The sequence below is a fragment of the Herpailurus yagouaroundi genome, unplaced genomic scaffold (genome assembly GCF_014898765.1).
Source record: "Herpailurus yagouaroundi ecotype Mexico unplaced genomic scaffold, PumYag 28, whole genome shotgun sequence".
Lineage (NCBI taxonomy): Eukaryota > Metazoa > Chordata > Mammalia > Carnivora > Felidae > Herpailurus > Herpailurus yagouaroundi.
This window is the reverse complement of record NW_024412376.1, coordinates 38203504-38228351: the sequence shown is the minus strand read 5'-3', so window position 1 is coordinate 38228351 and position 24848 is coordinate 38203504. Positions and strand designations below refer to the sequence as shown.

The 24848-nt window shown below is 39.5% G+C and overlaps 1 pseudogene; it reads right to left on the bottom strand.

The window, feature by feature from the left end:
* Positions 1-10488: 10488 nt before the first annotated feature.
* LOC121036046 (chromobox protein homolog 3-like) lies at positions 10489-11046 on the bottom strand (annotated as a pseudogene).
* Between the last annotated feature and the right edge of the window lie 13802 nt (positions 11047-24848).

Below are 24848 nucleotides of genomic sequence, written 5' to 3'. Positions count from 1 at the left end.
TTTCAGCATTTTGAATATATCACGCCACTCCCTTCTGGCTGCAAAGTTTCTGCTGAAAAACTGCTGATAGATGTAGGGGGTGTCCCTTGTATATAACTGTCATCTTTTCTCTTGCTGCTTTAAAATTGTTTTCTTTATCACTACTCTTTGCCATTTAAGTTACTATGTGTATTGGTGTGGAGTTCCTTGGGTTGATTTTTGGTGTGTGTGAGTGGGGTGTCTCTGTACCTCCTGGGTTGGGATGTCTGTTTCCTTCCCCAGATTAGGGAAGTTTTCAGCTATTATTTCTTCAAATAAATTTTCTGCCCCCTCCCTTTTTTTTCTTCTGGGATTTCTATAATAGGAATATTATCACACTTGACGGAGTCACTGAGTTCCCTAAGACTATTCTCAATTTACATAATTTGTTTTCCTCTCATTTGGTCAGCTTGGTTACTTATGGTTACTCTTTCTTCTAGGTCATTAATACTTTCCTCTGTTTCATCTAACCTGGTATTCTTTTTTTTTTTTTTTAAGTTTGTTTTATTTATTTATTTAGAGTGAGAGTACAAGTAGGGAAGGGTCAGAGAGAGAGCGCAGGAGAGAGAGGATCCCAAGCAGGCTTCTCACTGTGAGCATGGATCCTGATGTGGGGCTCGATCCCATGAACTGGGAATTTATGACCTGAGCCAAAAGCAAGAGTTGAACACTTAACTGACTGAGCTACCCAGATGCCCCCATAGCCTGGTATGTATACTATTGATTGAGTTTTTGTTTTATTTATTGTGTTCTTCATCTCTGGTTGTTAAGGGTCTCACTGTTCTCCACTCTTTTCTCAAGTCCAGTGAGTATCTTTGTAATCGATACTTAAAATTCTCTATCTGGCATATTACTTATATCCATTTCTTTTAGGTCTCTTCCTGTGGTTTGGTCCTATTCTTTCATTTGGGACATATTTTCTGACTCTTCATTTTGTCTAACTCTTTGTGTCTATTTCTCTGTGTTAGAAAAGTCAGATATGTCTCTTGTTGACAGTAATGGCCTTATGAAGAAGAGGTCCTATAATGCCCTGCAGTGCAGGGTCCCCTGTTCCCCAGGGCCTGGCCCTTCAGGAAGTGTCTTTTATGTGTGTTGTGTGTGTTCTGCTGTTGAGTCCTGGCTTCTTTTTCCTTCAGTCCAATTGTCTGCAGAGGCTCTCTTTTCCTGTTCTGGGCAGCATTTGGTCCCTAGCAGGGGTTGGGCATGATATAACAAGGTGTGCACTGGTCTGCTTCTTTTTTTTTTTTTTTTTAATTTTTTTTTTCAACGTTTATTTTTGGGACAGAGAGAGACAGAGCATGAACGGGGGAGGGGCAGAGAGAGAGGGAGACACAGAATCGGAACCAGGCTCCAGGCTCCAGGCTCCAAGCCATCAGCCCAGAGCCTGACGCGGGGCTCGAACTCACGGACCGCGAGATCGTGACCTGGCTGAAGTCGGACGCTTAACCGACTGCGCCACCCAGGCGCCCCTGCACTGGTCTGCTTCTAAAGGATATCTGACGCCACCACCAAAATGCTGGAACTGAGGTTCCATAAAACACCTGTTTGGGAGATGGGACATTGGTGGGATTTATGCCTCTCTACTTGGGGAGAGGGTCTGCAGTGCCCTGCAGGTGTAACTGGGGAGGACAGTTCTGCTAAAGCCTGTGTGGGGTGGCTTGGCATAAGCAAATTAGATAGCAAGTGTTGGTATTGTTCTGGTCCCTGCAGGTGGCCCTATGTTTATACTGTGGGGTGGGATAGGAAAATGGCATATGCCAGTTCCTTTGTTCCTGGTGGGGTCTCCCTGTGATCCCTATCTCTCAAGGCCATACCCTGAGATGAGTAAATTACTCTCCCTCCTGTTAGTCCAGGCATTTTTCAAACTGCTGGTTTTGTGCTATATCTGCATGAGCTTTTGGGCTCTGTCTTTAAGGATGGGAACTCGGCCTCCTAATGCCCTCCAGGCTCTCCCAGAATCAAACCAATGGATTTTAAGAATTTTGGGCTTTAAGTCTAACTGGTTGTAAGAATTCATGAAATTTGGCCCCTTTTGCTTTTATTTATATTTTTTAAGGAATATAAAACTATTTATTGACAACTATTTACCTGTATTTACAATAAAGTAAACAACATAGAGTTGGATAACATTCTGACTACAAAATTATAATTTTTCCTGGTTTCTGCTGAACCAGTAATTCAAATACTGAGAGGATTGAGCATGCATGTAAGGAATGAGTTGGGATCAAGAAAAAACATTCAGGTCAAGAATTTAGATTATAGAAGTTTCTCCACCCATTTATTCCAGCAGGTGTTAAATCGTCAACTTCTCTAATCATCTGATTATGATTAGGTTTCCATGAATGAAGTCTTATACATTCCATGAATAATGACCTTTCAGTGAATACAGCACAAGGATTCCAACTTCTTGAAAAGGAATGGTTCACTAGAAGGAAGCTTTAAATGTCCATTTAGCTAAGTTTTGCTTACCTAATTAAACCAGGATTTATCTAGATTTCTCATTTAGGTGGGCAGTTGTTGGTAGCAACAAAATTTTCCTTTCAGGGATCTTACAAATAAACTTGCATTTATAGAACTATAGATATGGATATGGATTCTGATATGGCTGCTTTTAAATTGTCCAACTTAAATTGTTTTCATGATAAGCAATTTTTTGTTTGTGGGGGAGGGGCAGAGAAGGAGGGAGAATCTTTTCTTTTTCTTTTTTTAATTTAGATTTTAGTTAACATACAGTGCAGTATTGGTTTCAGGAGTAGAATTCAGTGATTCATCACTGACATACAACACCTAGTGCTCATCACAAGTGCCCTCTTTAATACCCATCACCCATCTAGCCCATCCCCCTGACCCCCCTCCCTCCATCAACCCTTAGTTTGTTCTCTATTGTTGAGTTTCTTGTAGTTTGTTTTCCCCTCTTCTCTGCCCCCATCCTCTTCCCATATGTTCACCTGTTTTGTTTCTTAAATTCCACATGAGTGAAATCATGTGGTGTATTTCTTTCTCTGATTGACTTATTTAGCTTAGTATTATATATTCTAGCTCCATCGACATCATGGCAAATGGCAAGATTTCATTCTTTTTGATTGCTGAATAATATTCTATTGCATATATATACACCACATTTTCTTTTTTATTTATTTATTTTTTTAATTTATATATGAAATTTATTGTCAAATTGGTTTCCATACAACACCCAGTGCTCATCCCAAAAGGTGCCCTCCTCAATACCCATCACCCACCCTCTCCTCCCTCCCACCCTCCATCAACCCTCAGTTTGCTCTCAGTTCTCAACAGTCTCTTATGCTTTGGCTCTCTCCCACTCTAACCTCTTTTTTTTTTTTTTTTTCCTTCCCCTCCCCCATGGGTTCCTGTTAAGTTTCTCAGGATCCACATAAGAGTGAAACCATATGGTATCTGTCTTTCTCTGTATGGCTTATTTCACTTAGCATCACATTCTCCAGTTCCATCCACGTTGCTACAAAAGGCCATATTTCATTTTTTCTCATTGCCACGTAGTATTCCATAGTGTATATAAACCACAATTTCTTTATCCATTCATCAGGTGATGGACATTTAGGCTCTTTCCATAATTTGGCTATTGTTGAGAGTGCTGCTATGAACATTGGGGTACAAGTGCCCCTATGCATCGGTACTCCTGTGTCCCTTGGATAAATTCCTAGCAGTGCTATTGCTGGGTCATAGGGTAGGTCTATTTTTAATTTTCTGAGGAACCTCCACACTGCTTTCCAGAGCGGCTGCACCAATTTGCATTCCCACCAACAGTGCAAGAGGGTTCCCGTTTCTCCACATCCTCTCCAGCATCTATAGTCTCCTGATTTGTTCATTTTGGCCACTCTGACTGGCATGAGGTGATACCTGAGTGTGGTTTTGATTTGTATTTTCCTGATGAGGAGCGACGCTGAACATCTTTTCATGTGCCTGTTGGCCATCCGGATGTCTTCTTTAGAGAAGTGTCTATTCATGTTTCCTGCCCATTTCTTCACTGGGTTATTTGCTTTTCGGGTGTGGAGTTTGGTGAGCTCTTTATAGATTTTGGAGACTAGCCCTTTGTCCGATATGTCATTTGCAAATATCTTTTCCCATTCCGTTGGTTGCCTTTTAGTTTTGTTGGTTGTTTCCTTTGCTGTACACCACATTTTCTTTATCCATTCATCAGTCGATGGACATTTGGGCTCTCTCCGTAGTTTGGCTATTGTTGATAATGCTTGTTGATATCCCTTTGAATCAGTATTTTTGTATCTTTTGGGTAAATACCTAGTAGTGCAATTGCTGGGTCATACGGTAGTTCTATTTTTAGTTTTTTGAGAAATCTCCATACTGTTTTACAGAGTGGCTGCACCAGTTTGCATTCCTACCAATAATGCAGGAAGGGTAGCCTTTCTCTGCATCTTTGCCAACTGTCTGTTGTTCCTTGTATTAGTATTAGTCATTCTGACAGGTGTGACGTGATTTTGATTTCTATTTCCCTGACAATGACTAGTGTTGAGCATCTTTTCATGTGTCTCTTAGTCATCTGGATGTTGTCTTTGGAAAAGTGTTCATATCTTCTGCCCATTTCTTTTTTTTTTTAATTTTTTTTCAACGTTTTTTTATTTATTTTTGGGACAGAGAGAGACAGAGCATGAATGGGGGAGGGGCAGAGAGAGAGGGAGACACAGAATGGGAAACAGGCTCCAGGCTCTGAGCCATCAGCCCAGAGCCCGACGCGGGGCTCGAACTCACGGACCGCGAGATCGTGACCTGGCTGAAGTCGGACGCTTAACCGACTGCGCCACCCAGGCGCCCCTCTTCTGCCCATTTCTTAACTGGGTGGAGTTTTTTTTGGAGAGGGTGTCTTTATAGATTCTGGATACTAATGCTTTATCTGATAGGTCATTTACAAATATCTTCTCCCATTCTGTAGGCTGGCTTTGAGTTTTGTTGATTGTTTCCTTCATTGTGCAGAAGCTTTTTTTTTCTTGATGAAGTCCCAAGTTCGTGTTTGCTTTTGTTTCCCTTGCCTTTGGCAACATGTCTAGTAAGAGGTTGCTCTGGCCAAGGTCAAAGAGGTTGTTGCTTGTGTTCTTTTCTCGGATTTGGATTGTCTTACATTTAGGTCTTTCATCCATTTTGAATTTATTTTTGTGTATGATACAAGAAAGTGGTCCAGGTCATTCTTCTGCATTTTGCCATCCACTTTTCCCAACATCATTTTTTTTTTTAATTTTTTAACGTTTATTTATTTTTGAGACAGAGAGAGACAGAGCATGAACAGGGGAGGGGCAGAGAGAGGGAGACACAGAATCCAAAACAGGCTCCAGGCTCTGAGCTGTCAGCACAAAGCCCGACACGGGGCTTGAACTCACGGACCGTGAGATCATGACCTGAGCCGAAGTCGGCCGCTTAACCGACTGAGCCACCCAGGCGCCCCCCAACATCATTTTTTGAAGAGACTATCTTTTTTCCATTGGATATTCCTGCTTTGTTGAAGATGAGTTGACCATATAGTTGTGGGTCTGTTTCCGGGTTTTCTGTTCTGTTCTATTGATCTATGTGTCTGTTTTTGTGCCAGTACTACACTGTCTTGATGATTACAGCTTTGTAATATAGCTTGAAATTCAGAATCATGATGCTCCAGTTTTTCTTTTTCAGGACTGCTTTGGCTATTTGGGGTTTTTTGTGGTTCTGTACAAATTTTAGGATTGCTTGTTCTAACTCTGTGAAGATGCTAGTGGTATTTTGATAGGAATTTCATTAAATGTGTAGATGGCTTTGGGTAGTATAGATATTTTAATAATGTTGCAATCCATGAGCATGGAATGATTTTCCATTTCTATGTGTCCTCTTCATTTTCTTTCATAAGTTTTCTATAGTTTTCAGAGTACAGATCTTTTACCTCTTTAGTTAGGTTCATTCCCAGGTATCTTATAGTTTTTGGTGCAATTGTAAATGTGATGATGGGATTGAATTTTTTTTTTTTTTTTTGCTTCTGCTTCATTACTTGTGTATAGAAATGCAACAGATGTTTACATGTTGATTTTTTATATACTGTGACTTTGCTGAATTCATGTATTAGTTCTAGCAATTTTTTGGTGGAGTCTTTCAGATTTTCTGCATAGAGTATCATGTTATCTGCAATTAGTGAAAGTTGACTTTGGGGTACCTGGGTGGCTCAGTTGGTTAAGCAACCAACTTCAGCTTAGGTCACTATCTCACAGTTCATGGGTTCAAGCCCCAGATCAGGCTCTGTGCTGACAGCTCAGAGCCTGGAGCCTGCTTCAGATTTTGTGTCTCCCTCTTTCTCTGCCCCTCCCCCTTGCATGTTCTGTGTCTTTCTCAAAAATAAATAAACATTAAAAAATTTAAAAAAAGAGAGTGAAAGTTGACTTTTTCTTTGCTGGTTTCTATGCCCTTTATTTCTTTTTGTTTTCTGATTGCTGAGGCTAAGACTTCCGGTACTGTGTTAAATAGTAATGATGAGAGTGGGCATTCTTGTCTTGTTCCCTACCATAAAGGAAAGACTCTCAGTTTTTCTCCATTAAGGATGATATTAGCTGTTGGTCTTTCGTATATGGCCTTTATGATGTTGAGGTATATTCCATCTATCTCTACTTTGTTGAGAGGGTTTTTATGAAGAAAGGATGCTGTATTTTGTCAAGTGCTTTTTCTGCATCTATTGACAGGATCATATGGTTCTTATCCTTTTGTTAATGTTGTGTATCACATTGATTGATTTGTGAATATTGAACCAGCCCTGCAGCCCAGGAATAAATCCCACTTGATCATGTTGAATAATTCTTTTAATGTACTGTTGAATTCGATTTGCTAGTATCTTGTTGAGAATTTTTGCATCCAGGTTCTTCAGGGATATTGACCTGTAATTTTCCCCTTTAGAGGGGTCTTTGGTTTTGGAATCAAGGTAATGTTGGCTTCATAGAAGGAGTTTGGAAGCTTTTCTACCATTTCTATTTTTTGGAACAGCTTGAGAAGAATAGGCAGTAACTCTTTAAATGTCTGATAGAATTCCCCTGGGAAGCCATCTGGCCCAGGATTCTTGTTTGTTGGGAATTTTTTGACTACTGATTCAATTTCTTTGCTGGTTATGGGTCTGTTAAAATTTTCTATTGCTTCCTGTTTCAGTTTTGATAGTTTGTGAGTTTCTAGGAATTTGCCCATTTCTTCCAGATCGCCCAGTTTGTTGACATATAATGTTTCATAGTATTCTTTTGTAATTGTATTTCTGTGTTTCTGTGTTTCATAGTATTCTTTTGTAATTGTATTTCTGTATTTCTGTTGGTTGTGATCTCTCCTCTTACATTCATGATCTTATCTATTTGGGTATTTGGGTTCTTTCTCTTTTCTTTTTGATATGTCTGGCTAGGGAATCATCAATTTTGTTTATTCTTTGAAAGAACCAGCTCTTAGTTTTGTTGATCTCTTTTGTTGTTGTTTGTTTTGTAATGTGTATTTCTGGTCTAATCTTTATTTCCCTTAAAAAATTTTTTTTGATGTTTATTTTTGAGAGAGAGAGAGAGAGCGAGCATGTGAGCAAATGGGGGAAGGGCAGAGAGAGAGACACAGATTCTGAAACAGGCTCCAGACTCTGAGCTGTCAGCACAGAGCCCAATGTGGGGCTTGAACTCTCATACCATGAGATCATGACCTGAGATGAAGTCAGATGTTTAAACTACTGAGCCACCCAAGCACCCCTATTATTTCTCTTCTTCTGCTCGCTTTAGGCTTTATTTGCTCTTCCTTTTCTAGCTCCTTTATGTGTAAGGTTAGGTTGTATATTTGGCAACTTTCTTGCTTCTTTTTTTTTTTTATAATTTCTTTTTAAGTTTGTTTATTCTTGAGAGACAGAATGAATGGGGGAGGGGAAGAAAGAATTCCAAGTAGGCTCCATACTCTCAGCATGGAGCCCAATATGGGGCTTGAATTCACAAACCATTAATCATGACCTGAGCCGAAACCGAGAGTCAGATGCTTAATGACTGAGCCACTCAGGCTCCCCGGGACCTTTCTTGCTTCTTGAGACAGGTCTGAATTGCAATGTACTTTCCTCTTGGACTGCCTTTGCTGTATCCCAAAGGGTTTGGACTGTCGTGTTCTCATTTTCATTTGCTTCCATGTATTTTTTTATTCTTCAATTTCCTGGTTAACCCATTCATTCTTCTGTAGGATGTTCTTTAACCTCCATGTATTTGAGGGCTTTCCAAATTTTTTCTTGTAGTTGATTTCAAGTTTCATAGCATTGTTATCTGAAAATATGCCTGGTATGTTCACAATCTTTTTGTACCTATTGAGGGCTGTTTTGTGACCCAGTATGTGATCTATTCTGGAGAATGTTCCATGTGCCCTGGAGAAGAATATGTATTCTGCTTTAGGATGAAATGTTCTGAATATATCTGTTAAGTACATCTGGTCCAGTGTGTCATTCAAAACCATTGTTTACTTGTTGGTTTTCTGCTTAGATGATCTGTCCACTGTTGTAAGTGGGGTATGAAAGTCTCCTACTATTATGGTATTATTATCTAGGAGTTTCTTAATGTTTGTGATTAATTTATATATTTGGGTATTCCGTGTAGGGGGCATAAATATTTATGATTGTTAGCTCTTCTTGATGGATAGATCCCTTAATTATGATATAATGTCCTTCTTCATCTCTTATTACAGTCTTTGTTTTAAAATCTAGTTTGATAGAAGTATGGCTACTCCAGTTTTCTTTCCATGTCCATTATCATGATAGATGGTTCTCCATCCCCACATGTTCAATTTACAGGTGTCCTTAATTCTAAAATGAGTGTCTTGTAGGCAGAATAAAGATCTTTTTTTTTTTTATTGGAGCATTTAGTCCATTTACATTCAGAGTGATTATTGAAAGATAAATTTAGTGCCATTGTGTTATCTGTAGATTTGGTGTTTCTAGTGATGCTTTTTGGTCCTTTGTATCTTTTGCTGCTTTTTTTTTTTTTTTTTTTTTTTTTTCACTCCACTGTTAGAGTCCCAGTTAAAATTTCTTGCAGGGCTGCTTTAGTGGTCATGAATTCCTTTAGTTTTTGTTTGTCTGGGAAAAGCTTAAAATTTTTTTTAAAAAAACATTGATTCATTCTTGAGAGACAGAGACAGAACGTGAGCAGGGGAGGGCCAGAGAGAGAGGGAGATACAGAATCCAAAGGAGGCTCCAGGATCTGAGCTGTCAGCCCAGAGCCTGACGTGGGGCTGGAACCCACAAACTGTGAGCTCATGACCTGAGCTGAAGTTGGACGCTCAACCGACTGAGCCAGTCAGGTGCCCCTGGGAAACTGTCAAAAAAAAAAAATTTTTTTTTTAATGTTTATTTTTGAGAGAGACAGGGGGAGGGGCAGAGACAGAGGGAGACACAGAACTCAAAGAAGGCTCTAGGCTTGGATTCGGGGCTCAAACTCAAGAACTGTGAGATCATGATCTGACCTAAAGTTGGACACTTAACTGACTGAGCCACCCAGGTGCCTCTTGTCTGGGACTGTATCAGAGCGAGAGTGAATCTTAAGCAGGCTTCATACTCAGTGGGGATCCCATGACCCTGGTATCATGGCCTGAGCTGAAACCAAGGGTTGTTGAATGCTTAACCAACTGAGACACCCAGGTACCCCAAGTTTACATTATATTTAAATCTTCCAATTATAAAATTTGAAAGTTTAAGGCTTCAGGAAAAATTTCTATTTATGTGATTTATTTCTTATGTTGCTGAAAATGATGGCATTCCAGCAACACAGGCTCATCCATGGTTATAAAATGCTGTTGATGTTTTGATGAATGTAAAAAAAAAAAAAGCCAAGGCGGGGGAGGAGAAAAGAAAACCATTTACATACTCTTTTTTTCTAATACAAATCAAATCAAATTATTTAATTTTGATAAACAGTTTCAAAACTCACAATCAACTGAACTTATATCTGATGACCTAGTTTTGGAAATTCATGATTGCCTTGCTGCCTTGCTTATTTATTTATTTATTTATTTATTTATTTATTTTTACTTATTTTATTTTTTTAATATGAAATTTATTGTCAAACTGGTTTCCATACAACACCCAGTGTTACATACATATTTTAAGCATATGCATAAAAAGACCCCAAATAAACAAAAAACTCAGAATGGTCAATAGGCATATAGGAGTTGAACACATTGTGATTAATGATTATAAAGATTTCCTCCAACACTTAGAGAAAGTGTTCTCTAATGTGGGAGAATAATATACCATGTCTCAAATGCTCTTTTCTGATAAAGGAAGCAATTACAGAAAGCCTTTATTTGTTCAAAGTAACCAGTGCTATAGCTGCAGAACCCACCCCCCCCCAACAATCCCCCAATACTACTTCAAAAGAAACATATCAAACTTGATTTTCGTTAGAATGTTATTTTTTCACATGAGTAAATTAAAAAATCAAGACCTAGATTTCCTCTATATTGTATATTATATATTAGATATTAGATGAAGCAATGCAAACAATGAGCTTTATCTTCTGGACAAGAATGCCAAGTTAGTCTGTCTTCATAAAAAGCAGTTACAATTTGAGGACACTTCATATTTGCCTCTTTTGCCAACACCAAGTCTGCCTTTACTGAATTTTTTCATTTCATGAGAAACATTAATTCTCCACTGCTGTCTGTGGCACCAATTATTTGTCCAAGATCAAGACCTCTGGCAAACTTGGTTTATCAGTATCCTATCTTTTCTTCTTTGACTTGCTCTCATCAGATTCACTGTCAAAGATTTTCTTTTTGTACCATCTTTTCCTCTACCAGCTTTTTGAGAGGTAAGAAATGCTTCAATTAACTCTGGACAATCTAAATTTTCCTTAGGTTCCCAAGTATTGCCAGTACCTGTAAATTCTTTCCATTTCAGTAAATGCTCCACCTTCCCATTTGCTACACATCAGTCCAGTACTTTTTCCAGCACAAATTCTTCAGGCTCTGCCTCTTCCACTTTTTTACTCTTTTCATTCTATTTCTTTCCCATTTTTTTTGCAATGTAGTTTTATTGGAAGCCACTTTTTATTGCAGACTTGAAGAGCTATTATTCTGAGCTTCTCCAAGCCCTGGGTCTGTGGTGTCTCCTCTCTTCTTGCTTTAAGAGCCAAATGTCATAGGGATTTGTCTTTCATGTGTAGCCCCCCCCTCCCCCCCGGGGAAAGTCTCCTTTTCATTCTTCACCATGCTACCGGCTCCCTTTCTACCACAGACAGTCAATGTCTGTTTCACTCCCAAATGGCATCTTCACCCTTCCTACTCTCTTTTAGTGTGGATTATTCTCTACCTTTAGTTGTGGAGTTTGTTTTCCCAGTCTTCATATTGTTTGTTTGTTTTTTTTTTTTTAATGTCTGTTTATTTTGAGAGAGACAGAGTATGAGCAGGGGAGGGGCAGAGAGACAATCCCAAACAGGCTCCGTGATGTCAACATGGGGCTCAATCCCACAAACCGTGACATCATGACCTGAGCCAAAATCAAGAGTCAAAAGCTCACTTGACTGAGCCACCCAGTCCCCTTTGAATTATTACACTGATGTGAATGTTACCTAGTTGTATCTGTGGGATGTAGTGAGCTTAGGGTTCTTTTACTCTCCCATCTTCGCAGCCTCTCTCTATCTTGGGACATTTTAATTATAATGAGATATTTTGGGATCCATCTTTTTTGGAACTGTCTGGGATTCCTGGATTGTAATGTCTGTTTCTTTTACTAGGTTAGGGAAGTTTTCATCAATTATTTTTCAACTATGTTTTCTGCCCTGTTTTGTCTCTCTTCTTCTGAGCCCCCTGTAATGCAAATGTTGGTCCACTTGATGTTGTCTCATGAATCCCTAAGGCAGCTTCCACTTATTTTTTTCTTTTTCCACTTTCTTTTTGCTGCTCCGATGGGGTGAGTTCCACTGCCTTTTCTTAAAGTTCACTGATCTTTTCTTTTGCTTCATCTAACTTGCTGTTGAATCCCTATATTTTCCAGTTCAGTTATTGATTTTTCAGCTCTGTGACTTCTTTTTGGTCTTTCTATATTTTCTTTTCTTCTTTTTTCTTCTTATTTGAGAGAGAGAGAGAGAGTGAGAGAGTGAGAGTGAGGGAGAGAGAATCCCAAGCGGGCTCCACATTCAGTGCAGAGCATGACGTGGGGCTTGATCTCATGACCCTGGAATCATGACCTGAGCTGAAACCAAGAGCTGGATGTTCAACCAACTGAGTCATCCACACACCCCAGTAGTTCTATGTTTTCCATCTTTGTTAAAGTTCTCATTCTGTTCGTCCACTTTTCACCTATGTTCTATGAGATTTTTCCTGACCATTATTTTGAATTCTCTAGCAAGTAAATCACTTATCTGTTTCCTTAAGGACTTTTTTTTTTTTTTTGGTGTTTTATTTTGTTCTTCAATTTGGAACACATTTCTTTGTATCTTCATTTCGTTTGTTTGTTTGACTCTGTTGGTTTCTGTGTATTTGATAAAACAGCCACCTCTCCCAGCCTTGGAGGAGTGACCTTGTTTAGGAGATGAAACTTATTGTTCAACCCTGCCCTCGCTCTAGGCTCTCAAACCTTCATGATTACCCAGGCAGCCTATTTTATTGCTAGTGGATCCCAGTCATTGAGAGTATGCCGAAACTTGTCAGTTTCCCAAAGAATAGGATCCCAGTCAGTACATTTGTTCAGGTTGATTGGAAGCCAGACCCTCAGGATATAGCTTTTATTATTTTTTATTTTTATTTTTTTGTTTACTCAGACAGCAGCTTTTAAAGTATGCAAACATAAGGGCACCTGAGTGGTTCAGTCGGTTAAGTATCCAATGCTTGATCTCAAGGACATGGGATTGAGCTCTGTGCTACAGGCTTGGTCCTGGGCATAGAGCCTGATTCTCTATACCATGCAGATTCTCCCTCTCCCCCCGTCCTCCACTCATGCTCTCTTTCTCAAAAAAAATATTTTTTAAAGTATGCAACATACACAGTCCTATGGAACTGCAAGCATTAAGTCCCACTGGCTACTAGCACCAGGTGATCTAGGTGTCCATTGGTGACACCTACAAAAATTGGAGACCAGAGGAGGGTAATTATTCCTTTCCAGGAGATAATGGTGAGCTGGAGTGAGGCAGAAGGAGAGTGCAGATAGGGCATGCCAGCCTCTGTTCCCAGAGAGTGCCCCAGTATGTTCCCTGATGTGTGTTAAGTTAGATGCCTGCCCTCCAGACAGGTGTATAAGATAATTAAATAAGCATTGTTTACATAAAGTTTGGGCTCCTCTAAATTGGCTGCCTCTGCACTGGTCCCTGTGATGGGTAAGTTTGAGAGTGTGAGCTCTTTAAGAGGTGTTTCTCAGTTCTCTATAGCCTTGTTGGTCTTGTGGACAAGTGCCCTATTGGTTTTCAAAGCTCGCATGTTGCGGGCTTCTCTTTCAGGTGCAGGTGTTGAACACTGATGGGACCAATGCAGGCTTAAAATCCTTACCTCCTCAGGTAGAAGCTCCAGGTTTCGATTGCCCTCCTGATTTTGTGTCAGTGTGTCTGAGATGGTCTCAGCTACTCCTATCTGCTTTAATGTGTTTTTTCCCCCCTCACTTGTCTGATACATAGGATTTGCTTAGCTAGTTTGTGTTTTTGTTTTTTCAGAGGAAGTTGTTTCATGTGTAGCTGTTGATTCAGTTTATTCATGGAAAGAGGGGAGGTCAGGATTTTCCTACATTACCATCTTGATGTAGAACGTTCAAGTACCATTCTATTAGACCTTTCTTATTTATTTTTTAACATTTATTCATTTTTGAGAGACAGAGTGTTGAGTGGGGGAGGGGGACAGAGAAAGAGAGGGAGACACAGAACCCGAAGCCAGGCTCCAGGCTCTGAGCTGTCAGCACAGAGTCCAATGTGGGACTCACATCCACGGACTGCAAGATCATGACCTGAGCTGAAGTCAGACGCGTAAGTGACTGAGCCACCCGGGTGCCCCAACTATTAGACATTTCTAGGTAGCTCCAGCTAAATTTACTTCCCTTAAAAAAAAAATTCCTATAACTCTAATCATGTTATACCATGCAGTTTATTTTCTTTTCTGGATTACAGTGGTAAGATAGTATTATGCTCATTTTTATGGCTCCCTATAGGACTAATAGAAGGTTTGGAATTTGGTAGGTTCTTTTTGTGGGTACAGTATTTAAGGGAAGGAAGGAAATAAATGCTTATGTACACACACACACACACACACACACACACACGCCTGGTGTATTCCTTATCCTTAAGGTATGTATATGTACTTACATAAATATATTTGCAAGAATGTTTCATGCATTAAGTCAAAGACTTCTGGTTCTAGCTAAGATAGTGAATTGAGCATGACTGCTGGCTCCTTCTCCTGCACAACAATTCTGGAGATGCCAGAAATTAGATATCTATAATCCAGAATCTAAGGAAAAATTTTTGACCTAATGATGGACATCAACCAAAAATTCATAATAAACATCATACTTAGAAAAATTTTAGGTGCTGTATTACTTAGGAGTGTGTTTCCTATATGTAAAAGAAACCAAAATAGTGGTAAATGCACAAGGGATTTGTTTTTTCCTCATAGCAGGAAGTCCAGAGGTGGACAGTATAGCTCTGGTGTATGTTCTGACAAAGTTTCAGTGTTCTAGGCCTCTTCTAGCTTTCTTACTTCGTGATCATCATCTCACATATCCAGCTTTTCCCCCCTCATCCTCTCAAGGTGGCTTTTGCTTTTCTAGGTAATCATGATCCAGGCAGGAGGAAGCAGGTAGAGAGAGGGCAAAGAGATGTGGAACCTAGCCTGCCAGGCTTTCTGAAAGCTCACACAGGGACCTTGTATCACATTCCATTGGCTTGACTGTGATACACGGCCACCTTTTAGTTGCAAGGGCAGCTGCAGTTTTGCCTCTGTAAACAAAATTGGTAGAAAGGAAAAAACTTGAAGGCTTGAAATCAGGTAGACAATTAATAGCATCTGCTTTGTATTCTGTTTAGGTTTGAGAACAACATCATGATCTCCACCGTGACGACTGCCTTTCAAGTTAGAGTTGATGTCCTGGCCATTGCAAAGAGATAACAATAAATGTGAAATATAACTGTTAGTTCTGCTGAAATCTATAAAAACCACCTCAAGCTTATTAAATAACTTATTAAACAATACTAGGCAGCTTACTGAGTCTGTAACATTGGCAACAGATACAGATTTAGAAGCCATATAACTGGGAACTGCATGTACACCAGTCATCCTGCAGGTCTGCTGTAGGGGAGACAGCGCTGTTCCCACTCTGTGTCGACACTGCAGTGAGCATTGCCAATGCTACCGGTGTGAGCACTGGGTACTAGTGAGAGAATCTCTCCCCCAAGCCGGTCTCTGTTTTCTATATCTTGCAGAATGATGCGTTGTGGTGGTTTCTCCTTTAGCTCATTAATGTCCCTTGCAAAATCTATGTTCTGTCTGTACAAGAGTCTAGAAAAAGCAAGTTTCTGCTCTTTCTTATGGGAGTTGGAGACTTAAAAGGAGAGAAACTTCTTCTAATGCTAGGTGACTGGAAAGAATTGGTGAATGCATTACAACATGTCACTTTCAGATGTTGGTAATTTATATAAATCCTCTTCAGATTCAACCAAACTTGAGAACCAAAGAGACTCCAGCAAGAGAGCCAGAGGTGTGATCAATATATAGAAATAAATTTCATACCTTCATACCAGCAATGAAATTACTAGAAATAGTAATAGAAAACGTTTTAATTGCAACAAAACCATATGATATACAGAAATTGAGCTATTAAGGAGTACAGAAAATAATTGCGGAAAAAATTATATAACTTTATTAAGGGATATTTTATTTAAAAAAATTTTTTTTGTAACATTTATTTATTTTTGAGACAGAGAGATCATGAACGGGGGAGGGGCAGAGAGAGAGAGGAAGACACAGAATCGAAAGCAGGCTCCAGGCCCTGAGCCATTAGCCCCAGAGCCCAAGGCGGGGCTCGCACTCACGGACCGTGAGATCGTGACCTGAGCTGGAGTCGGATGCTTAACTGACTGAGCCACCCAGGCACCCCTATTAAGGGATATTTTAAAAATACTTGAATAAATGAAGCAAAATATCCTGCTAAGAGATGGGATGGGTTAACATTTTGAAGATTAAATTACTCAAAATATACTCAAAAATATAAATTCAGTGTAATTAAAAAGAATCCCAGAAGGATTTTTGGAGGCATGTCAATAAAGTGATTCTAAAATGTATTTGGTGGGGGCGCCTGGGTGGCGCAGTCGGTTAAGCGTCTGACTTCAGCCCGGTCACGATCTCACGGTCCGTGAGTTCAAGCCCCACGTCAGGCTCTGGGCTGATGGCTCAGAGCCTGGAGCCTGTTTCCCATTCTGTGTCTCCCTCTCTCTCTGCCTCCCCCGTTCATGCTCTGTCTCTCTCTGTCCCAAAAATAAATAAACGTTGAAAAAAAAATTTAAAAAAAAAAATAAATAAATAAAATGTATTTGGTGAATGTCTAAAGACAATTTTGAAAAATAAGCCAAAACTTTCGAAACAGTGTTACAGGATCAAATCTTTAAGCCAAGAGGTCAGGGTAGAAAGTCAAGAAACACACCTGTGTATATAGGCAATTTGCCATAGAGAAATAAAATCAAAGAAACATTGGATTATTTAGTAAATGGTACTGAGAAAATTAGCTCACTGTAAGAAGAAAAATATCAGATCTTGATTTTATCTAAAACTTCAAATGAATTATAAAAGATCAAGTATAAAAGTGAAGAAGAAAATATAGGAGACTATCAGGAAAGGAGAAGATTTCTTTAACAATTGTTCCTGGTTGGGTCCTCCAGGAAACAGACCCTAAAATAGAGATTTGCATTTAGGGAGATTATTGGACTATGATCTCAGGCTCAACACCTGTAGGGGAGTAAAGGAAGCAGGATCCTGCTAAGTGAGCAGTTGAACTGTGGTCGTCTCAGCCTGATCCTATGGAGAATTCCAGAGCTGGGACTGCCTTTCTGATTTGCAAAGAGTGGACCCAAACTTTGTTTCTTGCATAGACCAGTCACTGTCTCCAGGAAGTGGGCATGACTTTGGATGAGCTGGATAGTCAAGGACAATGCCAGAGTTTCCCACCTTTTCCTCTTGGCTATTGTGAATAATATTGCTATGAACATGGGTGTGCAAATATTTCTCCAAGATCCTGCTTTCAATTCTGTTGGTTTTATGTGAGAGGGGGGATTGCTGGGTCATGTGGTAAGTATATTTTTAACTTTTTGAAGAACTGTCCTAGTCTGTTCCATAGTGGCTGCACCAATTTACATTCCTACCAATAGTGCACAAGGGTTCCCTTTTCTCCACATATTCCCCAGCATTTATTTTCTGTGGGTTTTTTTTTTTTTTTTTTTTGGTAGTGGCCATTCTAATGTGTGAGGCTTTATCTTGTAGTTTTGATTTGCATTTTTGACACAACCTTTTTTAAAAAGTAAAATTTATTCTCTTATAAAGTAACATATTCATTGTAGAAAGCTGGGAAAATATAAAAAATTAGAATGAAGCAAATATCTCTTAGAATCCTGGTTCTTCAAGATAATCAGAGTTAATACTTCGGTTTGCGTTTTTTCAATCTTTTTTGTTTTTGTCCAGATTTACACATAGGTGATGCTAGCCCATACTAACCCTTTGGGCAATTCAGAAAAAGGCATCCTGTTCTCTAGGTGAATGCAATCTTGAACCAGGATGTACAGCTTGATAAGCGGAGAACAGCTAGATTTCAGATCTTACTTGCTCCAAGGGCAGGCATCCTGTGCAGTGAACAACTTGCACAACCGTACGTTGTAGTTCTGAATGTACACAGGGGTTTTATTTTATAGATTTTTTTTTTAATAAAATGGAGATCATACTATGTGGTAGACTGACTCTGTTTGGATAGAACATAATTTACTTTAGTTCATTCCTATTCGATAATTAAATTACTTCCAAAATTTTGATATTATAAATTCATGCTGGTATGATAATACTTGTACTTAAATATCCACTTTTAGAATTACTTCCTCATTACAAATTCCTAAAAATTGCCTTGAAAACTAAATCTACTGAGTGCTTATCATGTGCTCTACACTGTGCTCAGGGAGCTACATAATCCTCATCACAAACTAGTGACATAGTTACTACGATGATCTCTTATTAGAGCAAAAACTGAGGCACAAGAAGAAATGAAGTTACTTAGTTTTTTGTGTTTTTTTTTTAATTTTTTTTAACGTTTTATTTATTTTTGAGACAGAGAGAGACACAGCATGAACGGGGGAGGGGCAGAGAGAGAGGGAGACACAGAATCGGAAGCAGGCTCCAGGCTCTGAGCCATCAGCCCAGAGCCCGACGCGGGGCTTGAACTCGCGGACCGCGAGATCGTGACGTGACCTGAGCTGAAGTCGGGCGCTTAACCGACTGAGCCACCCAGGCGCCCCTGAAGTTACTTAGTTGATCCAGGTCACACAGCTGGAAAGCAGTAGAGCTGGGATTTGAACACACTCCTGTCGGCTGCATCTGCTCCAGAGCTTAGGCTGTTAACATGCTACAGTGATTCATTTTATTTTCATTTTTTTTAAAGTCTATTTTGAGAGAAGGCAGGGAGAGATTAAGAGGGAGAGGGGACAGAGAGAAGGAGAGACAGAACCGCAAGCAGTCTCTGGGGTTTGAACTCACGAACTGTGAGATCATGACCTGAACTGAGGTCAAGAGTCAGACCCTTAACCAACTGTACTACCCAGGCGCCCCTACCCTGACTTGCTTTAAAGGAGAAGACAGGTGGATTTGAAGAGTTTTTATAATAAATAAGACCTATATCATCAGTGGAGTAGGTAGACCTTGACCACTTGATAATCTCCACAGGAGATGAGACCATTGAAAAGCAATTTTATTTTATTATTAATGTATTTGTTAGAATTTCTTGACAGAATGATTAATATTCTAACAAGATACACATTGTTCATTTCTAAGCTCTTCTTAAGAGAAGCAACTTTAGGAGACAATTTATATTTAGATTTAATCTGACTATAAATGATAATGTCTTTGTGTCTTTTTTAGATTAGATTCCAAGGTATCTGGGTCAATGAAGAGATCTTTTTGACATCCTCATCTCAAACTGCCCTCTTCCCTTTGCTGTACCTGAACTTCTATTTTTGTTAAACAGAGCTGATAGCCTTTGTTCGCTTTCTCACAGAGATGTTAAGATAGAGACTATAGTCCCATGAGCTCTGTGAAAGAAGAGTGTTTGCAAGTACTAATGAGATACTACTCTCCTTTTTTCACGTAATCATGGATTTTGATGTTTTAAATATTTTGAGGGAAATGTGTAAGGCAATTTGAAATACAATTACATTTTAAAGCAGGGATAAAGGAGGTGAGAAAAGGGAGTCTTGTGCAACTGCTGCATTAAAGAAATCTAATCTGAATACTTTGACTAATGTATATAACACAGCTAAAAAGGGTAAGAATAAATGAGATAATGAAAAATACAACTTAGAAAGGGTTGGCATTATATTACTAATCTGTGCATTCACAACAATGTACTTCTATCTTCCATGAAATCATTTTAACTTCTAAAGTAGTAGAGTTCAAATCAATGGCTGTTTACTGGATACATTATGTTAAAAATGCATTGTTTCAAACTAGAACTCTTTTATATAGTGCCAGTGGGAGTATAAATTGGTATAACCATGTTGGAAAACTTTTGGCAATATTCACTAAATCTCATTATATATTCAGCAGCTCCACTCCCAAGAGAGCATGACACTTGCTTATGGCAGAAAATGTGGAAATAGAGAAAGGAACAAAGAAAATAAATAGTCATCCTAATACAGAGATGACAATTAATATTTTTAAGGAGAATCCTCCTTAAAAAATTTTTTTTAATGTTTGAGAGAGAAAGAGCTTAAGCAGGGGATGGGCAGAGAGACAGGGAGACACAGAATCCAAAGCAGACTCCAGGCTCCTAGTTGTCAGCACAGAGCCTGATGTAGGGCTCGAACTCATGAACCACGAGATTATGACCTGAACTAAAGTGCGTCGCTCAACTGACGGAGCCACCAAGGCACCCCAGGAAAATACTATTTTACATTCTGTTTTGTGGTAGGCTTATTTTATTTTAATGTTTATTTATTTCGAGAGAGAGGCACAGAGAGAGGGAGAGAGACAGTCCCAAGCAGGCTCCACACTCAATGTGATGCCGAAATCAAGAGTTGGATGCTCAATTGACTGAGCCACCCAGGTGCCCCATGGCTTATTCTGTTACTATAATATATTGTGAACATGTTTTCATTTAATAGATATTCATCCATATTAAAAAAAATCTGCCTATAATAACATAAATGGCTAGGTTACCATAACCTAGTGCTTACCATAATTCTGTCTTGTTGGATACTTAGGATATTTCTTTTCACTATACTTAAATGACCCTGTGATGGACATTGTTATATGTAAAGGTTTTTTTTTTTTAATGTTTGTTTGGGGGGGGAGGGGCAGAGAGCGACAGAATCTGAAGCAGGGTCCAGGCTCTGAACTGTCAGTCAGCACAGAGCCCAATGCAGGGCTTGAACTCACGAATTGTGAGATCATGACCTGGGCAGAAGTCAGATGCTTAACTGACTGAGTCACCCAGGTGCCACATTATATGTAAAGTTTTAGCAAATATTTGAATATTAGAATAAATTCCTGGAAGTAAAATTTCTAGTTTGAAAAGTATAAACATTTTCAATATTTAGATACACATTTCTAAAAATTACTATAGCTTCCTTTAGCATGATATGAAATTATCCAACATGCAACAATATTACTTTTTATAATTTTTCTAGTCTTGCCAAATTTATAAATAAAAAATAATTGTTTCTCATCCTAGCTTTAATTGATATGACTGGACTATTAAAATACAGTGGTCATTTGTGTTTTTTTTAATTTTACTTTTTAGAATTCTCTTTTGAATATTTTTCTATTCTTACATCTTATTTGAAATAATTTTTTATAAGGAGTAGTAACCAAAATTCTTTGCTTATTATATATATTGTATTTTTTTTTTTTGCTTTATTACAAACTTTTCATGTTTCAAATTCCTTTCCCAAACTATCAAACTCTGATACTTTAGTTTGTCTCCTTGAGGGACTAGAACTCCAGAGAAACTACTATAACATAGATTTTATTAGACACTTTTCTTGGACTTCATTTCTTCTGTTTTTTTCCTCCATTGACTATGAGTTTCCATCTTTCTAAATTTTAGTATAATTGAAATACAATATCCTATTTCAGGTATACAACATAGCAATTTTATGTTTATATACGTTGTTTATATACATGATCATCCTAATAGGTCTAGTTACCAGTTGTCACCGTAAAAAGTTAATACAATAATATTGACTGTATTTCCCCTGCTGTTCAATACTCTCCCATGACTTATTTATTTTATAACTGGATGTTTGTATTTCTTGATCCCTTTCACCCACTTTGTCCCCCACTCTGGCAATCAGTAGTCAGTTCTCTGCATCTATGAGTCTGATTTTATTTTTAAAGTTCCACATATAAGTGAAATCATATAGTATTTGTCTTTCTCTGTTTGACTTATCTCACATAGCACAACACTCTCAAGGTTCATCCTTGTCACAAAGGGCAAGATTTCATTCTTTTTTATGGCTGAGTAATATTCCATTGTTTTTGTATTTTTATTTCATGCTCTTTCTTTGTTTTCTTTTCCCTCTCCTTTTAGTAAGACTTATTTCCTCTGAAACAATGACTCTGTTTCATCCCCAGAGGGCAGAGTGGATATGTATGAAATGCATATTGTACACAGGAAACTTAACTGCTTGCCATTTATTAGGTACTGTGCTAGCCACTTCACTGGATTAATTCATGTTATCCTTAAAACAACCCTAATGAAGTAGGTATTTTTTTCATTTTATAAACTGAGGAAATTGAAGATTGTTCAAATTATGTGTCCTTTTTTTCCTGTCATCCCTTTGGCCTTCTTGATTTTTATCCCAACCTGCTCCTTTTGAAGTCGTCTTCTTTGCCCTGGCAGTCGCATCCTTTCAGCTGCTCAGGACAAACACCTCAGTCTTCTTTGCTTTCTTTCCCTCATACTTCACACTCAATCTGTGAGGGATTCCTGTCAGTTCATCACCTCCACCCGTATCTCCCTGGTCCAAGTCACTATCCTCTTGCTCTTAGATTATTTCAGTAGCCTTTTAATTGGTTTCTGCTACCCACTACTGTCTATACTCAATCTAGCAAAGTTATCCTATTAAAATGTGACGGAAGATGTCACTTTTCCACCCTAAACTCTCCGATGGCTCCCAACTCAGAGTAAAAGCCTCACCTGAACTGTCTCACCCCAACCTCTTCCCTGTCTTTACCTTCTTCGATCTGCCATGCTGGCCTCTTGGCTCTTCCTAGTGCATTCAGGCATAATTCTGCCTCAGGGCTTTTGTACTTGCTGTGCTTTCTGCCTTGAAAGTTGTCTGTCCAGATATCTTGCTCCTTTAGGCCTTTGCTCAAATATTACTTCCTACAGAGGTGTTGCTAGATGCTCTTATTTAAAAGAGCACCATGGCCAACAGACACGTGAAAAGATGCTCACCATCACTCATAATAAGGGAAATACAAATCAAAACCATGATGAGATACCACCTCACACCTGTCAGAATGGCTAAAATTAATAGCACAAGAAACAGGTTTTGGCGAGGATGAGAAGAGGAACCGTCTTGCACTGTTGGTGGGAATGCAAACTGGTGCAGCCACACTGGCAAACAGTATGGAGGTCCCTCAAAGAGTTAAAAATAGACCCTATGATCCAGCAATCACTACCAAGCATTACCCAAAGGATATAAAAATACAGATTCGAAGGGGGCACATACATCCTGATGTTCATAGCATTATCAACAATAGCCAAATTATGGAAAAAGCCCAAATGTCCAACTGATGAATGGATAAAGATGTGTATACATGTACACACACACACACACACACACACACACACACACACACACACGAATATTACTCAGCCATCAAAAAAGAATGAAACCTTGCCATTTGCAACAATGTGGTTGGAGCTAGAGTGTATTATGCTAATTGAAATAAATTAGTTCGAGAAAGACAAATACCATATGAAACAAGACAGATGAATATAGGCGAAGGGGAAAAAAAGAGGGAGGAGAACCATAAGAGACTCTTAACTATAGAGAATAAACCGAGGGTGCTGAGGGGAACTGGGTGGGGGGGGGGTGATGGGCTGAACGGGTGATAGATATTAAGGAAGGCACTTGTGTTGAGCACTGGGTGTTATATGTAAGTGATGAATCATTAAATTCTACTCCTGCAACCGGTATTACCCTGTATGTTAACTAGAATTTAAACAAAATTTGAAAAGAAAAAAAAAAAAAACCTGTTCCTCCTCGTGTCCCCTCCCTGCTTAATTTTTCTCGGTAGCATTTCTAATCATATGGCAGTCCATATGCCTCTCTCCCATCTGGAAGGTAAGCTCCATTAGGGCTAGAATTTTTAAGTTTTTTTGTCATCCCCTTTGTCTCCAACACCTAGAAGAATGCCTAGCATGCAAAAAGCACTAATGATTTCCCCACATTCCAATTATTAGAGCAGGCCAAGGTGACCTGCTGGGTAGAACTTTCCCCTTTTTTCTCCCTTGTCCTTCCCCAGATTTTACTTGAGACCCTTGTCTACACTTGTTACAGGTGAAAGGCTAGTGAATCCTGAAAGGACTCCCAGCAAGTGCAACCTGTGTTGGTGCTGCTTTCCATGAGCCACAGCAGTGGTCATAGACAGCCTTATAAGGAAGTGGGAAGTTCCTATCATCCCATTACCATGGTTGCAAGAGAGAACTTGAAACTAGATATACCTGATTTTGGTTTTCCCCGGATGCCATTCACTGAGAATGGAGGGAGGAGGATACTCCTCCAAAGGAGAATTTGGTGAGGTGCCAGCAGGATGCTGCTGAGGTGGAAAATCCTCCACATCCACCTTTGTAAGTTGTGGTGTGGCCTGACCTGCTCAGGTTTTGGCTTACCTCAAGTTTCAGCCATGCCAACCACAGGGCTCTGAAAATGCCAAGAAGGCCTCTACCTAAAAATTTGATTCCTCCTCCTGGCTTTAAAGTCCAGAAAGCAGAGCATTGACTCTGCTGCCCAAGTACCCAGGGGGCGTGGGAGATGCAGGAATGGGGGAGGGAAGTCAGCGCCGCCTACTTTGGCAATGGGCACAGCCCCAAGTGTCTAAGGGCAAAGGAGAGGCTAGGCCCTACACCGTGGAGGTCTGGGCTCTGGAAAGGAGACCCGCGCAGGGCCAAAGACCACCACCAACTCCTCGCCCCGGTCCTGGGGTAATGGATTCTGAACCTGCTGTGCCATTTTCTGGGGAGTCCTGAGTTGGGGATGGTTCCTTTTTGCTGTAGAACTGTCCACATTAAAAAGCCATCATCTGGGGGTTGGGGGAGGATTGCTAGGGAACATGTGCCACGCACACATATACTCGCAAACAATTGCAACAATGCTGACTCACCTTAAAAACAAAAAGCAGCACCTGCTCACTGCCCTCCGTTCCCCAAAACCCTGACTCCTTAAGTCCGCCAAGAGTAAAACTCCCCCTGCTCACTTCAGTAGAATATGCCAGTAAAATAACAGGAGAACGCTTCCGTCATCGGCTCAGCTCTCTTGGGACCTTGTTAGTATTTTAAAGTTCAAACCTCAGGGACAGAACGAAAGGCTTCAGTGAAAGAAATTGGAGTGGGGAGAGGGCACCGCTGGCTGACGTCAAACCTTTGGGGAGCAAGAAATCTAAAA